The sequence below is a fragment of the Molothrus aeneus genome, chromosome W (genome assembly GCF_037042795.1).
Source record: "Molothrus aeneus isolate 106 chromosome W, BPBGC_Maene_1.0, whole genome shotgun sequence".
NCBI classification, from domain to species: Eukaryota; Metazoa; Chordata; class Aves; order Passeriformes; family Icteridae; genus Molothrus; species Molothrus aeneus.
In genome coordinates, this window is record NC_089679.1 from 2307861 (window position 1) to 2323742 (window position 15882).

At 46.2% G+C, this 15882-nt stretch overlaps 1 protein-coding gene across 2 annotated transcripts in view; it reads left to right on the forward strand.

Moving 5' to 3' along the window:
- The first annotated feature begins 3185 nt into the window (after window positions 1-3185).
- LOC136568524 (CBP80/20-dependent translation initiation factor-like) overlaps window positions 3186-15882 on the forward strand; it is a 442202-nt gene continuing 429505 nt past the window's right edge. For both annotated transcript variants that reach the window (XM_066568532.1, XM_066568533.1), the window contains exon 1: window positions 3186-3313. The gene's annotated coding sequence lies outside the window, so the exon portion shown is untranslated. The remainder of the gene's footprint in view (window positions 3314-15882) is intronic.

Sequence of the window (15882 nt, forward strand, 5' to 3'; positions counted from 1 at the left end):
CTTCCTCACACACTCCCACAGACACCATGCTTTGCTGGATGGTTCATTACCCAAAAAGCTCAGGCTAGAAGTTGTGTGCCCTGATCCAGCACTTATTTTGGCTCCTAAACCAGAGCCCCCAGCTCCCAGCCTTGCCACCTTCCTGCTTCCAGCAAGGATGGAGGGAAGCTCATAGTGGCATTTTGTGATGTCACCAGGCCAAAGATGCCTTGAGCAGGTTGGGGCAGGACCAGGATGCACAGAGAGGTCCCACTATGTGGGGCCAGGACCTGTTGTGCCCACCCAGAAGCTGGATTTACACACTTCAGTGTGTTGACACCATTAATATTATGGGCCAGTATTCTCCAAAGAGAGCTATTTGCTTTAAATAAATAGATGAGATGAATTGTTATCCGGTTAAAGCTGACAATTCCAGTTGCACTGGCATTTCAAAAAATGATCATTAATGCAAGGGCAGATCCTGCCTTTTTTTTCCCTAACCTTGCTCCTGTTATATACCAGGAACATCCCCGGGAAATCCTGGGTCTGGGGGGTCTCAACTGAGAGGCTTGGGGGCTGGAGGGAATGGGAGGGAGCTGCATGAGATGTGCCACAAAAAAGAGATGTAGGCAGAGGTGTTTTCTGCCCCAGTGAGCCCTGCATGGCAGCTCAATTTTCACTGAAGCAATGTTATTTGTGCTTGGAATAATAATTTAACCATAATATGATAATAGATAAAGATATGAAAATCCAGGCAGTTCCCCTTTGCTTAAAATACAACAAAATAAAAAAATCTGGAGCTAAATTAACAATGTACTCTCCTAATTATAGCCATGCTCCTGTGAATATTGGGTTGTCATGGAAACTTGCCCAGCAAACTGATATGGCCCTGGGCGCAGCAGGGAGAGAGATCTTTTGAATCTGATTTTGCTGTCAGAGTAAAATTAAGGTTTATTCAGAGGCCAGATCTGGTGAATTTATGGCTGTGGTTCTTCTGTTGATGTTCGTTAACATGATCCATTTATCCGGATTAATGTTACAGCAGAACCAGACAGAAAGCAACAAAGAATCCATGGTCAGAAATAAAGTTAACCTCTTGAATATTGCCCAAGAAATAAGAAAAAGGGAATGATTGTTGGGTCAGTGTTTTTGAGAGCCTGGTGGGGTAAAGAAAAAGTGGTTTAAATCCCTTGTAGGAACATTTGAGCAGGTCTGAAGGGGCTAAATTGATCCAGTTAGCTAGAAGGGTGTTTAAAAGGTGTTTGAATTATTTTTCTTTACATTTCTCAACTCAGAGTTGTGTGCATTTATATGGAAGCGCTTTGATTATTTGCTATCCAGAAGGACCTAGACAGGCTTGAGAGGTGGGCCTGTGTGAACCACATGAAGTTCAACAAGGCCAAGTACAAGGTCCTGCATCTGGATTGGGGCAATCCCAAGTGCAAGTAAAGGCTGGGCAGAAAATGGATGGAGAGCAGCCCTGAGGAGAATGACTTAGGGGTATTGGTGGATGAGAAGCTCAACATAACCTGGCACTGTGCACTCGGGCCAGAAAGCCAACTGTGTCCTGAGCTGCATCAAAGGCAGGTCAAGGGAGGGGGATTCAGCCTCTCTACTCTGCTCTGGTGAGACCCCACCTGTGGTACCGCATTCAGCTCTGGAGCCCACAACATAAGAAGGACATAGACCTGCTGGAGCGAATCTAGAGGCAGCCACAGAGATGCTCAGAGGGCTGGAGCACCTCTGCTATGGAGACAGGCTGAGAGAGTTGGGATTGTTCATCCTGGAGAAGGTGCCAAGGAGACCTTAGAGCACCTTCTGTGAAAAATGTGTGTTTTATGATTGGCTTTTCTCAAATTTTAAAATGAATATTATATGTGTTATGTTAGAAAGTTATGCTGTATTAATTCTCTTAAGTAGTGTGTTAAATATAGTTTTAGGTTATAACATAATGTTAAAATAGAAACTATGCTATGTAAGATAGTTTTTTAAAAGAGAGGACTTGCACCGAGATAGCAGCCACAGGACACCTAAATCTTTCAGAGAAAAATAATGTATTGCTCTCGTATCAGAAGAAACTAACTTCTTCCTGCCTCGCTCAGCCCTGAAGATGCTGTCAGGATTAAGAGGAAGAAGCTGAGACTGACCAGTCTGAATCCTTTGTTTGAATTGAATTTATGCATCATGTACGAGATGTATGAATATGCAACAGGCTATTGCTTTTAAGGGTTAATCCTCTGTTAATGTGTGTCCTTTTTCAGGCTTATTTTGCCCAGAAAGAGGTACCCGGACTGTCTGTAACTCTTTGTTTTTATTGTCTCATATTGTCCTAATCCCAATTGCTCAAAGTTTTATTACTCTAATTATATTACTATTTTTATAACCATTTTATAACTATTAAACTTTTAAAATTTTAAAAACGAGTGATTGGCATTTTTCACACCTTCCAATACCTAAAGAGGCTACAAGAGAGCTGGAGAGGGACTTTGGACAAGGGCATGGAGTGATAGGACAAGGGGCAATGGCTTCAAACTGACAAAGGGCATGTTTAGATTAGATACTGGGAAGAAATTTTTGACTATGAGGGTGGTGAGGCACTGGCATAGGTTGCCCAGAGAAGCTGTGGTTCCCCATTCCCTAAAGTGTTCAAGGTCAGGTTGGATGGACCTCTGAGCAACCTGGTCTAGTGGAAGATGTCCCTGCCCATAGCAGGGGGTTGGAACTAGATAATCTTTATGTTCCAGTCCAAACCTTTCAAGGATTCTGAAACACTTGCTGTTTCCTTCCTTTAAGCTCAGTAGAAATCACTCTCCTGTAAGCTCGATGGCCATGAGGAGGAGGGATGGACCGGAGACGATGTGGTTCTAGGTCTGAATCCCAAAGGATGAGGATAGGAACATGAGACTCACAGTGTTCAGCCCGGGCAGGGAAAGGTGTGTGTGTAGGGGGAAGTAAGTAGCACCACAAAGGTTGCTCTGCGACCTGGTCGGTCTCAGTCGCCCCGCCGGGCTGGCCTCTCGGAAGTTGCGGGGGCACCGGCAGAGCCTCGGGGCCCGGGTGATCCGGCCGTGGCGGGCAGGCTGGACCCAGGTCCAGGCCCGAACTACTTCTCCCGACAGGCCCGACGGGAAGGCTGGTGGCGGGGCGGGGCGGGTCTGGTCCGGTCCGAGTGGGCGGTGCGTCACTCCCTGGCCGTCCCGGCTTGTCTCTGCAGAGCCGGATTTTCTTCCCCGGTGGGTGACGTTCCTAGTGTCCCTCCGCATTTTCCCCGCACCACAGCGCTGCGCCCATGAACCTCCCGGCGGGGGTCTGATTGCACCCGGTGCCCCGTACGGTAAGGCCGGGGCGGAGGGGGGTGGGCATGACAAAGCAGCGGCGAAGCGGGGGGGTGAGCACGTCCGGCCTTTGTCTCCCTAGGAAAGAATCAAACCCCCACGCGCCGGGCTGTCGTGGGTCTGGGGTGTTGTTTTGCACACGGACCCGGTTTCTCATCTGGTACCAGCGACGGTGCTACCCGAGTGGCCTCGTCCCGGGTGGGTTTCCCCCCCTTCGATGACATTCTGTGCGTGGACTTGGAGCCCTCCCTCCCCCCATGATATTCCCTCTCCTGGAGAAGGTGAGCGGCGGGCAGGGCGGTAACTGCGGCGGCAAGGTCCAGGGCCGGATTTGGGTACGCTCCCGGCCTCTGGAAGCTTCCTGGCAGCTTCATTAGCCCTGCCAAAGGGCAGGGCTGACCTCTCTCTCCGGGTCCTCCGGCGAGCCCCCTACGGACAAAAAGGAGAGGGAGACCCATTGGGTCCCCATCGCAATAACTACTGTTCATGGTGGTCCCTGCCGCAGCAAAGGTGGCGGAGGTTCCTGTACAGCAGACACAATGGTACCACCTGGTTTAGGCTTGTGCATCTTCACAGGGGGGACGTTCCCAGTGGGAATGCTGCTGGGTGGTACCGAGGTGGGAGCATCTCCCACCTCCTGGGAGGTGCTTTCCTTGTCTTTGGTGCAGGATTGGGTTTGGGTGTAGCAAGTGAGGACACAGCAGGGACTCAATTTTGTTGTTATTTTATGGTTATAATTTTCCTGCAGAGTCATTCTGGCTGCATGTGGTCTCAGGGGCTGTGGGTGACAGTAGGGGAAAACAGATGTTGTGGCAGCGGAGCAGTCGGCAGTTGTGAGACTTTTGCCACAGCTGCCCCCAGCAATGCTGAACAGCTGGAGGCACATTTGCTGGTTATCCCTAGCATTCCAATGCCTCAAAACTCAGTCCTTGGAGTTGTTTTTCCATAAAATGAGACTAAGATTCATCTCCTGGGGCTGTTACGTGTGTTAGGCTCCTCTGGAAGGGATGAGACCCCCACCAGTAAGACCCCACACTGGATAAGGTAGCAATACCATTAGATTGGAAAGGGGCAGGTGCAGTATGATGTGGAGGGCTGGAGTGCCCGGGGGCTCTCTGGAGACCTGATGGCTCCTCTGAAATAGGCTGTTTCCCCATGTCCATTTGTGTCACTTTCACTCCTGCTTCAGTAATCCATTATTCTTCCTCCACCACTCAAGTAGGTATGGGATGAAGCTTGAAGTCATGGCCTTGTTAACAGAAATAAAAAAGGTGTGAAGGAGCAGAAGATATACTGAGCTTCCAGGTTGTTTCTCTCAACCCAAAGATACCAAAATAAAGCCAGGAGATTTAATAGTCACTCCCCTCCAAAATCTAGAAAGGCTTTTTGATGGTGGACTATCCTCTGAGCATCCAGATGATGGCAGGGGAGTGCCACATGGGATGGAGAGGGAAGCATCCCACTCCCCTTGCAGCTTATGTGACCCTGACAAGCAAATATCCACACTCTGTCTCCAGTGAGTGAAAAAAATATTTTATTGTGTTGATATACATTATGTTTCCCCATAAGGACTGTACCATAAAGACTTTGCTGTGCCATTGATGATCCTGAGGTCCAAGAGCAAAACCTTGCACTGGACTTTATTCTCAAGCCTTGGGTAAAATGTGTAGGTTGTGGTTTCCCTGCTTTAAGTGTGTTATCTTTGGCAGAGAGATTGTTACCAAAAATTCAGTAAAATAAAGAAACTCCTTAACACCAACGTAGCATTAAGAAGCAGGCATTCTTTATTTGGCCGGATGCATGATGGGGCATAGCTCCTCCCAAATCTGTGAATACTGGGTACAGGAAATTTTCTGCTTATATACTGTATTCTACATACATATTCATTGATTGTCTTGGACTAAACATACATATGATAATCATTTCCCCAAAATCATTAACATATTTCCCCTCCCCTTTACGCATGCCTTCTTCTGTCCTGGGGGTCTCTCTGGTGGTCCTTAGTGGTCGGGGACCCCAATATTCCAGTCAACCTGGTTGAGTTGGCAAGGCACCGATGCTGGTGAACTTCCAGTTCTCCTTCTTACACAATGGGCACTGTGTAATTCCATAGGCCAATGGTTTTGGTAGAACAAGCATTGTGTTAGCTCACCAGGTATAGACAATTTATCATCTGGTAACAAGATGAGTGGTGTCTGAGGAAGTTCAGGCTGTGCTTGTATGTGATGCTTCTTCCTTCTGAGCTCTATCTGAGCCCTTCTTGCAGTGTGGATACTGTACCAGAGGGCTCTGTGAATTTGAGGTGTTGTGGTTAGTGTCTTGTTGAACTTGTCCAGCTCTTAGGAAGCATTTTTTAAAACAATTTAGAAGATCTTTGGATGCTTTTAAAGGAAAGCAGAGGAGCAGTGGTTGGATGCTGAAGGTGAAAGTGATGTGTGGAAGTGACTTGTCTCAGGTGACCTGGAGGGTTAAGTCTAGCACCCAGGAGCTCCCCTGCTGATGGGAGACTGGAGAAACTGTGGAGATAAATTAAACATCAGCTCTGCCACTTGCAATGGGATTTGGGAGAGGAATGAGCTTCCTGAGGGGCTTGGCTGGGTTTGACACCTTCATTTCCATAGCTGAGTCAACCTCATCCACAAATGGGATGGGAGTGGTCTATGCAGGGTTCCTGAGAGGTGTGAAAAATAATGTGCAAAGCATGAAAACATACTTGATACTTGTTAGCCCTTGATCTAAACTGTGGGAGCTGACAAGGTGCTGAGCTTTATCTTTAGATGTCTCTCCTTCAGCACTTGATCTCGAATGAGAAAAATACTTTTTTTGCTCTCTCAGCATCCTCACTTTGGGATGAAGCGTTCCCTGGTGTTCACTCTACCGGGGTCTCCTGGTGAGGACAAATTTTGCTCACTGATTCTCCCATTCCATTTTGTGTTTCTCTCCTGTTTCCTCTTTTCATCCTTGCTGCTGCTTGGTCTTTTCCCAGCAGGAGTGGTATGAAATTGTGGTAGTTATCGCTGGTTGAGTTTTTGTCTGCTGATCTCTGCAGAACAGCAAGAAAACCCTCCTGGATCTTATTTAATTTCATGTTCTTGCTGCTCAAGTGAGTCTTTGGGGTCTTGTGTATTTGTAAGGAGCTATAGCTAAAAATATAGCAAGACCCTATGGTATCTAAGGAAGCTGGGGGCAGCAGATGAGTGTCTCGGTTTAGAGACAAGTTTAGAAGAAAAACACTCTGGAATGAGTGTTTCCTCTAAAAAAAAGTGTTCCAACAATAATTTTCTGCCAATAAGAGATGAATACTAGTGGATGAAAGTGAAAAAAACCTCAACCATTTATTGACAGAGTGCCCACATGGCACAAAAAAAAAAAAAAAGGCGTCGGCTCCTGTCTCAAGGAAAAAAAACAAACAAAAGGTTCATGCAGGAGCTCGGGCAAACATATGAGAACCTGGTGAATCTCTGGTGTTGGTCCCCTCTTCACAGCGGATGAAGCAGGTGGATTTGGTGTCCTTTTCTCTTGTCAGTTTGGCTTTTCCGAGCTCTGGGGCCGAAAGGGAGCAGCCCCATGCCTTCCCGCTGGTCCCTGGCCAATTCCTCTCCTGTCGATTGTTATCTCTGACCTTGGACCAAAACCAAACTGTCCAATTCAAGAAAAAAGCTGCCAAAGGAATGCTGTCACAGTCTCCAAGGCCAGGGAAAGAAAAAAAACAACTTGTTACCTAAGCTAACAAAACCCCAAACTAGCTAAGCAAAAAAAAAACACCGCAGTCCACAAGGCACCACGGATGCCTGGGGAGTGAAGCTTTGAAGAAAGCCTGCCAAAAAGCCCTGAGGCTCCCCCCTCTCCCCCTGGACCCACCTTAAAGCTTCAGCAACCATTTCTGGGCATAGAGCAGACGATCAGGGAATAGAGTATCATCATAAAATCACCCCAAGACAAGAGCTATTTCAGGAGCTCTTTGGGGCACATTTAGTATATTGCCTTACTATTTCAATGGAGCAATTGAATATTGTTAATTATTTCACTGTTTTTATGTTTTGCATAAGTATTGAGACATTTACATTACTTATACCACTGTTTAGTTTCAAATTTAACAGTGTGGTGTTCTGTTTGGGGTAACTCATAGTCTTCATCAGGTTGGGAAAAGGACAGCTCTTCCTGTCTTGAAAATCTGGAAGCATTGAGGCTTCTGGATAAGCCTTGGGATGTTCTGAAACTTCTTGGAGAAGGTACAGTTCTGCTACCTGAGTATAATTAGCATGTTACTGAATCATCCAAAATAAAGCACTACTGTAGCTAACCAATAATTTTCTGTTTGAGGCCCTGGCTATTTTATTTTTATTTTTTTATGTGTGTGTGTGTGCATATATATATATATTCATTTATAGCATAGATGCCTTGCTAGTGATCCTAAGAAAAATACATTTCCTGTTTCATTCAGACTGAAATGGGAATAACATGGGATACTCTCAAAACTTTTGTGCATTTAGCCATCAACTTTCCTGCTAAAAAGAGAGGTTTTGTTTCTTCCACATCTACTTTGCGCTGTGCCATGGTCAGGCTTCTGCAATGTCGATGTACTTCAACAGTGGCCAGGAATGGGGATGGTGTCTCTATTGTGGGTGGATTGCGAAAAATTTGTTATGGAAAGTAATGGATTTGAGATCTTTACTGTTTTGAGTTAGCTTTGGAGACTCCTTTGAGGCAGTCCATGGACCTCTGAGGCTTTAGGGACCACAGCTTGACTAGATGTGGTCTTATGCTTACTTCAGAAAAGTCACTACTCCCATCTCCTATAGAGACAATCCTTGGCCTCCTCTGTCCTCCAGGCATGTAACAGTTGTGGTACAGGAGAAGAAAAACCTTGTTTCTTAGGTGGTAGGAGAAACTGTGGTGATACAACTTAAACTTCTGCCTCTGCTATCTCTGTAGGACCAAATCCTGCCACACCTGTTGGCTAGGAGCCTGTCACAAGAGTATTTTATAATGTGCAACCATTTATTGAGGGCATCTCCTCTGTGGCCACCAGCACTGGCTCAGCTTCATCTTCTTCCTTAGCATGGTTGTGTTCACCATGCTGTTGGGTGGTGATGGAAGTCATTTGCATCTCTCAAGTGGCAAGATAGAAAGGATTATGGATGGGATGACACGTCCATGATGGGGATGTCCCTGAGATGGGGAGTGGAGCTGGGCGGCTGTGTGGTGCGCTTCATCCCTTGGTGTCATGTCATGCCTGGGTGATCTGAGGATGCATGTGGGCTTCCACAAGCTTCTAATTTCTCACCAGCAATTTTAATTTGCCTTAATGCAAAAGAAAACAACCCAACCAACCTTCCCTCTCCCTCTGGAGCTGTCCTGGCTCACTGGGACTGGTTTGTACAGCCTGTGCTGACCTGGGAAGGGTTCATCACCACTGGAGCCTGCCCCATGCTGGAGCAGAAACTACAGGGAGACACACAGCTGCCACCAGCTTTCTCAGCCACCTGTGATGGGGAACCATTAATGGGGTTCATAATTAATTCTGAAAAATGCTTTTGAACTTGCAAAATCCTGGAGGAGCTGTGTTGCTTGGCTTGTGTTCACTGGGACCTTGGGAGAAGCTTGGGAGAAGTTGGTGTTCACAACCAAGCTGTCGCCATCCCTCTGCTGCTGGTTGTGTTGGGTGATCACTGGCATGGGAGATGAGCACTTGGGTTGGCGTGGGAAGGGTGGCTTGAGAGACTGCAATATAGCGGTGTAGCATGCTGCAACAGTCCAGGTCTCTGCCATCAGGTGTGCTGTGCCACGTGGCAGGGAGGGCACCCAGTCCATCCCCAAGCTAGCACTGAGGTCTTCTGCAAATAAGTATATACAATCTCAAGTGTTTTGCATCGTTTGATTAAATCTCAGGAGTCTGTCTGCAAGCACAATCTTTTGAGCTAGAACAGAATTGCATTGTAGATAATTCAGGGGTCTTGGCCATTCCAAGCATTGAGCACCTCCTTTGTGAAGCCAAAGCTTTGCCAACTGGCCTGGAGCTGGTCACAGATGACATAACCTTGGGTGAGATCGGGGCTGGGGCAGCTGCTTTGCACAGCTGGGTTTGTCTGTGTCTGTGATTGCGAGCTGCTTCTTCTGCTACTTGGTCCATGGAGGCACTGTTTTAGGGGCACCATCTTCTGCAGAGGACTTTGAAGGGTGTTCATGTCTGTGAAAACACATCTTAGTGTTTGCTAATAGGGGATCTTGCATGAATTATCCTGGAGTATATTTTAAAGGACTTTTTTGTTCTGCAGAGAAGCGTGCACTCCAAGTAGGGCTATGGTATGATCTAGGTCCTACCTGTCTTGGTCCCTCTGCGAGCCTCTCAGGAGCCCTCGGCCAGTCCTGAGTCAGCAGACACCGGGGGGGCAGCCCCGACACGGCCGACAGCGGGGAGACACTCTCCTATGCCCCGAGGGTACTGAGGGCACCTAGGCTGGTTGCCTTTGCAGCAGAAGAGACACCAGAGACATCAGTAGAAGATAAAGGGCCGACTCTTAGCAGGGGTTAATCCAAGGTTTTATTAGGAGTCCCAAAGGAGCTCCTGCACCTCAGGGGGCCTCCTGCCGAGAGCCCCGGGAGATGTGCCAAGGTTACATTTAAAGGGAGGTGGAAACCGAAAGTAGATAACATTTAACTAACCAATAAGTGACCCTAAGGGATGGATGCTGGGGGATAGACATATAGGACAGCGTATGGGGCAAGGCTTGGGGGGCTGACTCCTAGCCTCTGGCTAATCACTCGACGACTTGGACCGAAACTTCTGGATGGAGCGGATGGGATGCTGAGTGATTGACAGAGAGCCAGGGTGGGGGTTTGGGGATGATCTCATCCCGGGAGAGGGATAACACAGGTAAAGGGAGGGGGGTACAGTTTGGGATAAACCATTTGGGAAAAATATGGGGATACAAAACAAAACTACTTCAAAGTATTACAAAGTATAAAAACGCACTACAACACTACCAAGCCAGCCCAAAGCAGTAGTCTGCAAATGCTGATTTGCTTTTGGGTTCTGGCATCTCTCTCTACCACCCACCCAACCGGAAGCAGACCCCTTGGGTTGGAGGGCTCCTGGGTGCCATGTTCAACTGCAATGAAGCTAGAGGGGATTTTCATAATGTGTTGTCAAAAATACCATGTTGGATTCCTGGGCAAGAAAGGAAAAGAAAGCAGGAAGGATTGTGGTTGTGCTGTGGTTGTCAGCTGGAGTTTAATAATAGAGAAATGTTTTATGTTTAAGGTGGTCTGCTTTGCATGGTGAGAGGAGATGGGGGAAGATGCCTGTACCCACGGGAGCTGTATTCCCTTAAATCAGGGTATATTTCCAGCTGAGTAAATGCCTTGGAGACATCTTTGATTACATTTTTCTCTAGCTCAGGAAGCCAGGCTGGTGATTCTAAAACTTGCAGCAATAATTTTTAGAGCTGGAGGTTTTACAGCAGGACATGAAGGTGAGGAGTGCTTTTGAAAATTATTTATTTATTTTTCTTGCCATGTGCATATTTCATTATTGAAAAATTACTTGGAGTTTTCAGTGTCCATGGGGTCTCACCGCGATGGCTACAGATGCCTGTAAAGGAAGAGGAGGCCATGGATGGGGATGAAGAGCTTCAAGGCACTAGCTGTGACAAAGTGATGAATAGCTTTATCCAACAGTTTTTTCCCCTTCTTTTGAGACCAGCAGATTCTTGCATCCTTATGGCAGCTCTGCAATGAAATGCACGCTTCTGGAAAGCTCTTCTGGTGAACAGTGGGTATTCCATCCCTTTCTGCATCCCTGCTCTGTCCATCCCCGTGACGGCCTGGTGCAGGTAGAGGAGTGCTTTTACTTGCCTTTGCAGGTGCTCAGAGCAGCATCAGTGGTGGGCAAGACACTGTAACCCTGTGGAGCGCTTAGTTGTCAGCAGAATTGCAACATTCCTCCCTTGCCAGGATGCTTTTAACACAAAGATTCACCCCAGGGTGTTGGCCTCTCTCCTTCCCTCCTGAGTTTCAGAGCATCTGTGAAGTACACATCATCTTTCTCAGAACTGGCTCTGAAAAAGGATATTTGCATATTGTTTGTTTAATATATATTTTCATTACATTGGGTGAAAAATTTATTTACTGTTTCTGTGCTTGCTTTTTTTTTTAATTAACAGAAATGAAGCTTATGTAACTCAGAGTGGCTGCCACTTGCTATTCCTCTGGAAGCTCTTTTTAACTCAGGGACTAATTTCAGCCAAATTTGACAGAGGAGTGCATGTCTCAAAGATAAGAAATTACAGGCTGTAAGAAAGAGGGTGGAAAAGTGAAATGCAGATTTCTTCTTGCCTCCAAGGAGAGTCTGCAGCAACTGTAAGCTTAAATATCTGTCTGTGTGCAAGCAGATCAGTTAACTTAGAAGTACCTTTAGTAAATCACTACATTTTCTTTAAGGAAATAACCTAAATTGTCTTGAACATGGGGAGGAGAAGCTGGCCCCAGGGATGCTGCCAGGGAGGGTGTGATGAGATAATGCTAGATGATTTTTAAAGGTCCCTTCCAACCCAAACTATTCCATGCTGCCATGCTGTTGTCCCAGGACTTTGTGCTTGTGCATGACCACCAAGCTTGCAGTGAAAAGCTAGTGGTTGATTTCTCCCCAGTCTCCTGCCTGTACTGGTCTTCTGCAGTTCAAAACGCTTTTCCAGCCTTGAGCTTAGCCTCGCTGCATACCTGCTGGGATGGATAATCAGGTATTATATTGTTACTGCTCTTAATAATGACATTTCAAGTTCTACCACGTAGCTCACATAGAGCATTTGCATGCTGAAGACTGGATAAAATCTGTCCTCAAAAGCTTGGCTAGGCTGTGCCCAGGCTTGCTGCAGTTTCCTGTTGAGACCAAGGTCTTGACTGACTGCATCACCTGGAGGAGATGAGGCAGTAGTGCAGTGGCTTTTCAGCATCATCCATGGTCCATGAACTTGCCTTGAAACTGGAGCTGCTGTGTTTGGTGAACCTCCAGTTCCCAAAGGATCTGGGGATGATGCTCTGCCCCTCTCTGCTCCTGACAGCCTTTCCCATTACAGCTGCAGCAAGAGGCTGCCTTTTCTATCCCTTCCCCTTCTACTGTCACTATATGCACTTTCATTTTTCTTTTTTTTTTTTTAAACTGTGGATTATCTTCCTTTTTTGTCAGCTTGGAGAGTGATTTTCCTTATGTTCTTCTCTATTTAGGGCTGTGGGGGAGAAAGTGACAGCCTTTCCCATGCTCTGGTTTTCATAGTCATCTAATAAACCTCTCATTCAGCATTATTATAAAGCAGAGCAGTAGGGCTCAGGAGCTCAGTCCCTGGGTAGGGACCGGGTGCCCGAAGCTAGCTCGCTCATGCCAATGCCGCGGGGCTACCACCTAGCAAGCATGGTGATTATCAGCTCTATAGTGATTGCAAGCTCTTAGGATTTCAGCTCTGCTTGCTAGGTAGTGGTGCCCTGGGCTGGAGGCTGCAGCAGACGGAGAGAGAGGAGAAGGCGCAGGCTGTTCCACAAAGATGGCTTTATTTGGGGAGGTCCGTGAAGGGTCTCTGCTCTTCTTCTTTCTCCCCTAATGGGGTACAGTATGCTTCTTTTATAGGGTTGGAAAGGATCCAAGCTTGACCAATGGGTAAGGGGTTAACATGACATTGCCTTATAGAGTTACAGAGGTAGGTTAAGGGTGGAGGACAGGGAAACAGGAATTTTCTTTTGCTGTTTCAGCATTCCTATTGTTCATATCCTCCATGGTGCTTTTCCTAAATCTATGGGGTTTACTACAGTCATCCCTTGCTAGCTTAGCTAAGGTTTTCCTTGAGCACCTCCCATTACACTTGTTTCATTCAGCAGAAACGTGTCTTCCTCCTTACTGCACATTTCAGTAGTGAAGGGCATGGTGGGGGAGGATGAGCCATCAGCATGAGTTTTCCCTGTGCCAGGAGGATAGCAATGCAGCAAGGAGGACAATCTTCCAGACCTGTGGCAGCTACAGGTCTCCTGCTCTGCTCCTCATCCATGCATACAGACATCTGTAGAGAGACAAGTGAGTCCAGTCAAATGAAACTTTGAGGGTTGAATCTGTTGAATCTGATCCATCCAGTTTAGCCAGATGTTTCTGGAGAAGGCTTGGTAGCCTTGCAGGAGGTAGGTTTCACCCCAGAAAACTAAGTCTACTGTTTCTTGTAATAGTCATGTCAGATCACATTTCTTCTCCTTCCTTGAGTCCCTTGGTCCTTGATCTGGGCTAGCCCCTTGCAGCAGGTGGAGCATGAGTGCCTGGGGATATAATGTCTTTTCTGTCCAGTTCTGGCTATTGTGAGACAATACAGGCCTTACAGTCAAGTTTTATTGGAAGTGCTTTAAACTTGCATCATGATAAGGTGATGGCTGATGTTGTGAAAGCTTGTAATTGAGGAGTTGTAGAAATTTAGCAGCCAAGGTGAATATTTGCATAAAGAAATAAGGTGTGCTGAGAAGTCTGAAGTTCACCAAGAAAAGCTTCAGTAAACCAACTTGGGTTTGGCTTTTTTGTGTTCATCTTTTTTTTCTTTTAAGAAATCCAATCAAATCATGAACCTGTCAGAGGCCATTAGTTTACCAGTGTGGTGGTTGTAGAGCATCCAGTGATGTAACTCTTGGATCCTTCTAACTGGATGTCAAGAGGTAGATCTGTTGGTGAGTTGTCCCTATCCCTTAATGCTTCTGACCTTTTCTACACATCTACAAATGTTACACTGAGCTTGACGGGAAGTGTAAACCAGTAAAGCCTTCATCTCCTCTTGATAGGCTAATAAGTATAAGAATATAATTTTCCACTTATTTCAGTAATTCTGTTTATCCACTTGATTACAGTAGACACATCCATCATGTGCTTCCAGCTTCTCTCTTCTCATGTCTCTTCCACATCATCCAGTGACATGAATGAAAAGCTGTAGCCTTGTTTTCGCAGCACCTACACTCAGCTGAGGCCATATTAGCTCTCTTATGAGCATCTCTGTCTATTGATTTAAGCATTAGGAGGAATGTCATCTTGGAAGCAATGGGTTTGATCAGCCAATTATTTTAACAAAAAAGCAGTGAACTTGATTAAAAGTAACATAAGAAACTGTAGCCATTGGTTTTTTAATGTGCTGGAGGGAGGTTGAAGCACATAACTAAATGAGAGCATTGGTTGGGAAGCTAATGAGAGGAGTTTGCAGGCTGAATATGAACATCATGCATGAGGTCTTCTGCAGGACCTAGGAGTATGCAAAAATATTTATGTGTATCTTAGGGGCACTGCCATTTTTTTGCTAGTGAACTGTAGTGACTGCAGGAACTTCATGGTTCCATGAAGCATGTAGAGGTACAGTTGAGCCTGTAGGATGTTCTTGTGTGAAGATTGGGTTTAAGACAATTTACAGGGCGTAGATTCCTAAATAAGTTACCTCCCCTTAGTTTTCAAGACACAAATGCAAGAAGACATTAGTGAAAAAATAACAGTTTACTAAAAAAGAAACAGCAATAGCCACTAGATACAAAGGTGCTGAGTCATGTGGCCCCCCAGGGATAAAGAAAACAAGATGGCGGCCGCTGGGGCAGTCCATGTAGCCCAGAAGACAAAGAAAAGATGGGGGAGAAGCCCCTTCTCTGGACCACCTGGCAGAGAGAGAGAACAAAGGAAAAACAACACGGCAGCCGAGTCTCTGTGGTTCCAGAACTCCCTTCCCCTCAGAAAACAAAAATAAAACCTGGAAAAAATATTTTTTTTGTTTGGAAGGAGTCAATGCTCCCAGAACGCTGGAAGAAACTTCCTGGCAGTTGCAGGGCTGACCCCCTCAGTGGCTGGAACTCATGGAGTGGGCCATCTCCCTCCCGGCACTGCGTGGCTGGACTGGGGCCAGCGGTGAGCTGCTGGCAGCGTCTGGAAACTCGTGGAGTGGTGTAACACCCCAGACACTTAAATGTAAGGGAGTAAACCAAAGTTCCTTTGCTCTGGGTAGGTGCAAGGGAGAGATACTGACCAGATATTCTCAAGAGGTAAAAATTACACAAAAAGGTTACTGGCAAAATATAGACAATCAAGGAACTTTGGCAAAAGTTTTAGTACAACATAAAACACTTATCACAGCATAGACTTAGCCCACTCAACTTAGCAACTTTTAAACCCATTTGATGTTACATTCTATGAGAAGAGATTTAGAAGCCCCTGGGATATCACTGTTGGGTTTCTCAGCTCCTCAGGAATGTTGCCACTTTCGAGCAAGGCAGCAGCGCACACATGCCTGTGTGCACTGAGAAGGCTTATTGCCAACAGATCTAATTATTATAATCTCATTCTTCCTTAGATAGTACAGGTTTCCTTGGCTGTCATGAGGCTTCCTAGGTTTCTCCAAGCTGCTGTTTTGATCTCTCATCTGTCTTTTAATAATATTATTCGTTCACTCAGGCTGGGTAAAGTCAGAGAATAAGGGTTGTAGCCAGATAGAGTGTAATACTTGTGAACTGCCTTTCCTGCTCTGATGGACATCTTACTGGGTTTGGTGGCCTCAGCCTGCCAAACCTTCCA